Raw genomic sequence first — 9,141 nt, forward strand, 5'->3', positions numbered from 1 at the left:
CAAATGGGTGACACCCATTATGATAGTAGGCACTCTGGTCCTATACTATCCATACAGGGAACCAACATTTCTGCACCTAACCCATTAATTGTCAATAAACAACGCTGTATGTTTCACTGAGGAGCAATTTTTTTTTGTTGGAATAACGTGACAGAGCAGGTGAAAGCTATGGATTTCAGCGTTTGTTCCTATTTGCTTTCATCTCTAATGTGAAACTCTCACTGATTCTGACGGAGGCGCTTACTTTGGTGTTTTTAATGTCAGGAATTCATGTTCGTTTTAACAGTTTGTTTAGGAGCAATGGATCCTCATTTCTTGACTGGAAATCAAACCCAGGAAACAACAGTGAGAGTGTTGAAGCCTACCTATTAGAGCACTAAAGAAGGTGCACACGATGTTTGCAACTTTCCACCTTACTGCTTTTGACTTTATTATCAGTAGCAAAATGAGAGAGAGTCATAGAGTTTTTAACTGTACGGACAGAGGCCTGTTGGACCATGACATGAATGCCAGTCATCAAGCATATACATTCTAAACCAGTTTACAGCACTTGGCCCAAGGGGCTTGTGCGCTCTGACATTACCAGTTCTCATCTAAATAGTTATTCAATGTCTTGAGGGCTTCCATGGAGTAAAAGCCAATAACAGGAAACATTGCTGTTTGCCAGAACATGAAATCTGCATGTTCCTCCTTGAAGACAGTTATGAAAGACACGTTTTTTGTTTGTTTCTCACAGCCGTTTGCGAGTTTCCACCATGAAGCCAACAGTGTGGTTTTCAATCCGATGCCATCTGAGGTTACTGCTAATGACTCTCATTTTCAGCCTGTCTGCTCACCTGAGGTGTGGTGTCCCTCTGGTTAAACCACCACCAGTTCCATCTGTCTAGTAAGAAAGCAGCCCTTTGGTCAAGGTCAAGTGTGGTGACTTCACCATTTCATGAACAGCTCAGTGTCAGACTTTATGTTATTACATTCCTGGGAGCACAAGGGAATTCCATTCTCTATTATATATTGTATATACTAGTTACCCTTGTAGGTGATAAACTTAAAAATTACATGTATAGATAAAACAAACAAATTTAAGTTCCACAATACCAGCCAGTTATCCCAGAATAGCCTGCACTTGTCAAAATGCTCGATGCACAGCCCACTTGATTGGCACCAAATCTACAAACATTCACTCCCTCGACCAAAGATTGCTCAGGAGCAGCAGTGTGCACTATCTACAAGATTGATTGCAGAAATTCACCAAAGACCCTCAGATAGCACCTTCCAATGCCGTGGCCACGTCCATCTAGAAGGACAAGGGCAGCTGATTTTTTTGGAACATCATCACCTCCAAATTCCTCTCCAAGTCACTCACTATCTTGACTTGGAAATATATCGCCGTTCCTTCACTGTTGCTGGGTCAAAACCTTGGAATTCCCTCCCTAATCGCATTGTGGATCAACCCACAGCATGAGGAACGTGACGGTTCAAGAAAGCAGCAAACCACCACTTTCTCAAGGGCACCTGGGGATGGGCAAGAAATGTTGGTGAGGCAGGGACACCCACATCCCACAAATGAATTTTACAAATTGCTTATCGCCATGAATGCAGCGTATCTTTCCCACTGACCCACAATCTAAAGCATGTGCAGTCGGAGAGATCCTGAGGAATGGCTGTTCTTTCTTTAGGCTCCAAAAAAAGGTAACGGTGAGGCAGAGCGGAGAGGGTGATGAACTGGGTGGTTAGACGAGACCACTTCGTAAACACTTTGTAGATGTGATAGACCCCTTATAAAGGCAGCTCCAGTCCCTGTTTCACAAAACAGGACAGATCAAGGCTCCCTCTCAGTGGCAGATGCCAATATTTGGCTGCTATCTTTGCAGAGAGCAAATGGCAGCAACTCACTTGTGCGGTCACCTGAACCATGGAGATATGTTATGAACATGTCTCCTGGAAGTTTATAACTCCTTGTGAAGGAAGTGAAACAACAATAACAGAAATATGTGTCTCTTCTGAAATTTTGTCTCGGACTGACTGAGATGGCTTTTGTCAACTTATTTTACAGCATGTTAGAAGCGGATTTGTAAATTGGAAAATCAGCCTGAGTAACATAAAAAAGATCAGAGTGCCCCGCCCTAGTCATTATCATTCAGGACTGGATATTATTGGTTTTTGAATGTAACAATTGATTAAAATAAACGAACGTAAAATTCTTTTCTTACACTTCTCAGCAACTCTTGCCCAATATATTACATCTGCGTCCCTAGTACTTTTACTATCAGCTAACAGGAGTAGCTGCTGTTTATCTCCCTTTTTAAATCTATCATGATTTGAGAAACCTTTATCAAATCTCATCTCAATCTGCTTTGCTCTGTGCAGAACATCTCCACCTTCACCAATTTGACCAAACAACTGACTTCTCCCATTTCTTGAACCATTCTGATCAATCCTCATTTAACTTTCTACAGCATCTCAGATCCTTTGTGGTGATTACTTTTTTGTACAGATTCAAACACTCCACATTCATGTGGGTGACGTTACCACATATGGGAAATTGCTTGGAAATGTCATCCTGAATCCAGGATATTGCTCACCTGTGAGAGTTTCCTCTGACCCCACTGATATCTTTCAAGCTGCAAACTCCAGGGTTTGACTTAAAAGTTGAAAACAATGATTTTTTTAGTAATCATTACCAGTAACTGACATGATTCAGCTGCAGGAACTGTTCTCAGTTATCTGTGAAAGCTTGATGTAGTTCTGCATCTGGTTTGGTCCGTTTGAAACGTTTCCGAATCAATGTTCATCCATTGCTTGGTTTCATCTCTGCTCCCCCTGATCAACACTCTGCCGTTGTCCAACTTTCTCTCTCCAATAATTGGTGTAATTGTCTCAGGTATTTCATTGTTAATCCCATTGACTCTCTAAATGAGATTTTTACTGTTGAACATCCACTGACCATTTGCTGCTGGTAGTTATCCTCCCTCAGTAGCTCTCACAATGTTGTTTGTTTTTGCCAAGTGATGATGAAGGAACTTTGGGATTTTGAGTCATAGAGCTGTACAAGATGGAAACAGACCCTTTGGCCCAACTTGTCCATCCCCACCAGATACCCTAAATAAATCTAATCCCATTTGCCAGCATTTGGTCCATATATCTTTAAATCTTTTCTATTCACATTGCATCCAGATGCATTTTTAAATGTTTAATAGTAACAACCTCCTACATTTCCTCCGGCCTTTCATTCCATACAAGCACCACCCTCTGTGTAAAAGTAGCTGCTTCTTAGCTCCCTTTAAAATCTTTCCCCTCTCGCATTAGGTCTATGCCCTCCAGTTTTCGACTCTCCCATATGAGGGAAAATACCTTGTCTATTGATTTGCCTTGCCTACCCACACCATCATGATTTTAGAAAATTCCATAGTGTTACCCCTCAGCCTCTGATAGCCCAGGAAAATCAGCCCCAGCCTTTGCATCCTCTATTTCTCAAAACCTGCAACCCTGGCAACATCCTCATAAATCTTTTTTGCACTCATTCAAATTTGACAACATCCATCCTCCAACAGGGAGATGCAGAATTGCACACAATATTCCAAATGTGGCTTGGCCAATGTCCTGTGCAGCCCAATATGATCACCCAACTCCTTTACTCAATGCACTGACCAATAAAAGCCAGCATACCAGGCACCTTCTTCGGTATCCTGTCTACCATGACTCCACTTTGAAGGAAGTATGAACCGGCATTCCAAGGTCTCACTTTTTTTCAGCAATGCACCTCAGGACCATACCATTACATGTATCAGCCCTACCTTGATTTGCTTTTCCATAATGTAGTACCTCGCATTTATCTAATATAAACTCCATCTGAGGCTACTCAGCCCATGTGATCAAAATTTAATTGTACTCTGGCATAACCTTCTTTGCTATCCATTACACCTCTGATTTTAGTGTCAGCTGCAAACTTACTAACCATACCTCCTACTTACAAATTCATTCCATTTATATAAATGATAAAAATCAGTGGGCTAGACACCAATTCTTGTGGAACACTGCTGGTCACAAGCCCCCAGTCTGAAAATCAACCATCCAACACCACACTTAGTCGTCTATCTCTGAGTCAGTTCTGCATACAAATGGCTAGTTCTCTTGATATTCCATGTGATCTAATCTTGCTCATCAGTGTACATTCCAAAACCTCAATCAATGTTCAAATTAATGACAATTAATTTACAGCAATTAAGTGCCTGTCACATAATATAGGAGGTTAGTTGACTGAGTGAATCTATTCCCACACACTAAGCGGGTGAATTGCCTGTAACTGGTGCCACTGCATCGATGAGTTTTCATCTTTGATGGAGAAATGAATTCCTCCCCACAATTCCCACATATTTCCTCACTGTTACTGCACTTGTGGTTTATGAGGTCTGATGATTGGCGAAACTGTTCCTCAGGAGTCTTTTCAAGCAAGTTTCGATCAGTGTCACACAATAAGATATTAGAGAGGCGACAGCGTTTTATGGTCACATATGTGGCTTCCAAAGAATATTACAAAGTACAAAACTGAAGTCAGGAGAAGAAGAAGTTCAGTGAGAAGATTTCATACTTTGTAGCCATGGAGGGTGTAGGTTAATTAACCAAAATGTGGATCAATTAAAATCGAGTTTGAAATTAGAGGGCGCACAGATGTCTCGGAGGGCATTCGCGAATTCATTCCCATGATGCTGGCTTTGCTGGATGGGTTAGAATTTTGTGACCATCCCTAGTTGTTCTTGAGATGACTGGAGGACATAACAGAGATAGTCTCCTCTCTATCTCTCAAGAGATTTGATCTGAAAGATGAAAAGTTTAATTTTTTTTCTGTATGAACATGGTGTGGTTGCTGAACATCACTTGGTGTGAATCCTCACGCAGGCAGCAAAGTTTTGGATGATTTGAGGATAATATCACTTGATGAATGACCTGTAACTCCTTCCCTCACAGCAATGTCAGAGATTGTGTAGGAAGATAAAGCTTGGCTAGGAGAATGGGCAGTGCTTAACAATATTATTCAGATAGAGGCAATAGAAGGAACAGTAAAGCACTGAACAGCTCTCAAGTACACCCATTATTAGAGAAAGAGGAAGTTAGACAATTGCAGAGAGGGGAATGTGAGAGGAGAGTGGGGCATGCATTATGATAGTTCAGGTCAGAGGTAATTTAAGAAGGGACGCGAGTTTCAGCAGCAGATGAGCAGAGACAAGGAGCCATCAGATGATGTCACTGAGTTGGAAGTTGGCAGACTTGGTGATAATAAGGATATCTGTTTCAAAACATATCATGTGGTGAAGTATTTCACCAGGGTTATGACATATTTGGTTTATATTCAGGCAGTTGCCAGGGAGTGGGAATGGACTCAGTGGCAAGGCAATGGAATTTGTTTTGGGCAATGAAGACAAAAGTGCTGGCATTGCCATTATTTAATTGGAGGAAATGTCTTTCTATTAAGACTGGATTGTCAGACAAATCAGGATATTGTGTGACCTTGGAAGTGATGGCGGTCACATCCATCTGCTGTCCTGCTCCTTCTAGCTCTTGGGGATTGAGTGTTTGGGCTGCTCATGTCAAAGCTCCTGGCAAGTTGTAGGTGTCTAAAATCCACTCCCCGCCCCCTTCAGTCGCTATTTTCACATAGAAGCCAGAATCTCGTGAGAGATTCTCTCTTGCTTGTCGTTTGACATCAATTTCACAGAATGTTAGAAGGGGAAGTTTTACAAATCAACCATCACAATATGGTCCAATTGAGTCGTCTGATTTACCACAAATGGAATATGATCAGATTTTACGTGAGGAAGGAGAAAGCGCTGCTTGCAGTGGAAATAAACTATATTCATGTTGCATGTGTGGGCAAGGCTTCAGCCAAGCATTAGTCCTCACAAACTACAAATGCAATCACACTGGGGAGAAGCCGTGGAAATGTGGGTACAACGGGACAGAATTTATTTCCCGGTCTGAGTTGAAAACCTATTGAGTCAACGGCTAACAGGCCAATCACCTGTTCAGTGAGTGCGAAGGGATTCACTCAGTCACCTAACTTGCTGTAACACTAGCTCAGCACACTGAGGAGAGACTATTTCATTGCACAGACTCTGCAAAATGCTTTAAAACTTCCAGTGACTTGACATCCCATCGACAAGCTCACAATAAAGACAGACAGACTAAATGTCCAGACTGTGGAAAATGTTCTAAAACCTCTGGGAGCGTGATGTCCCTTCAATATGCTCATACGAATGATATACCTGGTAAATGCCCACACCATGGGATGTGCTATAAAATTCCCAGGCGCCTGATGTCCCATCAACGTGTTCACTCTGAGGAAAGTTCGATCAGATGTTTGTGGGACTGGGTCGAGGTGATCATCCGATCTCATGGAGCACCAGCAGGTTCTCAGCTGCTCCGAGTGTGGGATGGGACTCACTTGGTCAGACAACCTGCTGTAACACCATCACATTCATACTGCGGAGAGATCTTTTAAAAGTCCAGCCCTCATCTCCCCTGATTGTCATCAACACATGGCGGTATTGGTCAGAGTGAGTACCAACAATGATATTTGGATGGAGAGGTGATGTTGAGAAAGTGGGAGGCTGCAGAAAGACTTGTACAGGCTCAAACAATGAGTAAACAAATGGAAGATGGAGTACAATGTGGGAACGTGCGAAATTATGCACTTTGGTAGGCTGAAGAGAGACATACACTCTATTCGAAAAGACTTTACGAAATCTGAAGCACAAAAGAATTTTAGAGTCTTTGCCCTCTCTTATGGTTCATATGCAGGTTCAGTTGGCAGTTAAGAAAGCAAATGCAATGTTAATATTCATTTCAAAAGGGTGAAAACACATGAGAGAAATGTATTACTGAGACTGTACAAAGGTTCTAGTCAGACCAATTTGGAATATTGTGAGTAGTTTTTGGCACTGCATCTGGGGAAGAATGCAGTAGTGTTGGAAGATGTCCGGAATGATCCTACGGAAGACAGCTTATTACTTGAGGAGCAGTAGAGGACTCTGTGTCTGTGCTCGTTGAAGTTTTGAGGGTTGGGGGTGGGGCTTCTGACTGAACAGGACAGAATATTGAGAGGCTTGGACATAGTGAATGTTTAGAATATATTTCCACTAGTCTGAGAGACTATGATGCAAGGACACAGCCTCCGAGTGAAAGGATAACCTTTTAGAACTGAGGTGAGGAGGAATTTCATCAGCCTGAGTGTGGTGAATCTGTGCAACTTTTTTTGCCACAAAACGTTTGGGAGACCATATTATTTAATCTGAAAATAGATAGTGCCTTGATTAGCGAAGGGATCATGTGTTACAGGGAGAAAGTAGGAAAATAGAAATTTGAAACATATCAGCAATGATCAAATGGTGGAGTAGACATGATCGGCGAAATAGCGAAATATTTTCCTTGCATCTCATTTCTTTATTGTCATATGGTCTATTATTCACTGCAGAATTTCTAGCCTCTGACCTACTGTTGTAGCCCTTGTATTTTTATATATTTTTGACATTGCATTCTGGTCAATGGTAAGCCGTATGATATAGATGAGGGAGGATTCAGAGTCGGACAGTAGTCCAGTAATGTGATGAATATAAGCAGCTGTCAGTGAGTTTCATCTGCTGGAAGCATATTGTGTCGATGATGTTTGTCATTTTCAGTCTGGTAGTTTCGAAGAATCAGTCTTATGGTGACAGTGACATTGAATTCAATACTATAAACCAAATTTATCACAGCACTCAGCAAGAATAATCATGGAACATTGAAGACCTTTCTAATGCATAATGATCCGAATCAGAAACACTGCGTTCTTGTTCATGTTCAAATCAGACAACTTGCCCCATCGAGATGTTGAAGTTGGAACTATTCGGTTCCAGTTCTACACTGCTCAAACGTCTTGTGCTGCTGTGTTTTTCTTTTGTGACTTGTATTATTCTGCAACCTCATTCCTCATTAAACCCTGACTGAAATATTCTCTGGTGAACGTCCCCCTGACTGCTTGAATTTCATTCAATCTATTTTGTTTGAAAAGACGTTTTGAGGCTGCTGCATATCAGAGGATAACAGGAAGAGATAATTAATTGTTGTGCATTGTGCCTTTACTGGATCAGCTTGTGTCTCCAGCCACCTAAAGTTTTAGTCGGGAATTATAGAGCCTCACAATTACTACAGTACAGATGGAGGTCATTCTGCCCATAATGTGTCCATGCGCTATCCATCTGCAATATTTGGAGACAGAGACAGTGAATGGAGATAAACTGAGAGAGGGAGAGAGAGAGAAACAGAGAGAACAAAGTGAAGGGAGATAAACTGAGAGAGGAGAGAGAGAGGAGACAAGGTCAGAGAGGAAGGAGTGTTAGCCGAGGGCTAAGCTAAATAGATCAGAGGACAGTATAATGGGGAATGGGCAAGAACAGACAGAAGGCGGTAATTTTATTTAGAAATTCCCATGCACTGCAAGAACTTTGCCTGATGCCATAATTGTGAGCACTATGCTGATACTGGCCGTCACCCCAGGCCATTTATCTCCAACAATAGCTCAGAGCTGAGTTGCTGACAGTTGAACAGAATCCAATAGGCCAATAGGCCAATAGATTTGTTCAAAGAAGAAAATGGATTCACTTAAATAGGCTGGGCCAACAACAGCAGGAACCGAAAAAATACACACTGAGTATGAGATTGGGGCTGAGAATCTCAGAGAGGAGGTTCACTGACAGAAGGGAAATCAGCATCTCAGTGGGAGACCAAATAATGATTGATAAAATTTTTACACCACTCCCAAGGCTTTGTGATCAGCACATCAATTTATATATCCCAGCATCATGAGTGCATTATTACAATCTCATCTCTTCGTACTTTCTGTCTATTATTATGCATAAAAAATCATTTTATCCCTGCATTTGGTGTTGCATAAACCCATTACATTCATATTGTCTCACCTCATTCCTCATTGTAGATGTATCCTTGAATCTGCTGTTCACATAGGTTACAAAGAATAACGTTCCATAATTGATGACTGCAGAATATTATTGTCCCTCCCCCCAGCCTGAATAGCCATGTCCCACAATTCTCTTCATTTTCTCTTTCTTCTCCAACGTCATAATCACACTTCGATTGAAGTCCAATCAT

The sequence above is a fragment of the Stegostoma tigrinum genome, unplaced genomic scaffold (assembly GCF_030684315.1).
Source record: "Stegostoma tigrinum isolate sSteTig4 unplaced genomic scaffold, sSteTig4.hap1 scaffold_92, whole genome shotgun sequence".
Taxonomy (NCBI): Eukaryota; Metazoa; Chordata; class Chondrichthyes; order Orectolobiformes; family Stegostomatidae; genus Stegostoma; species Stegostoma tigrinum.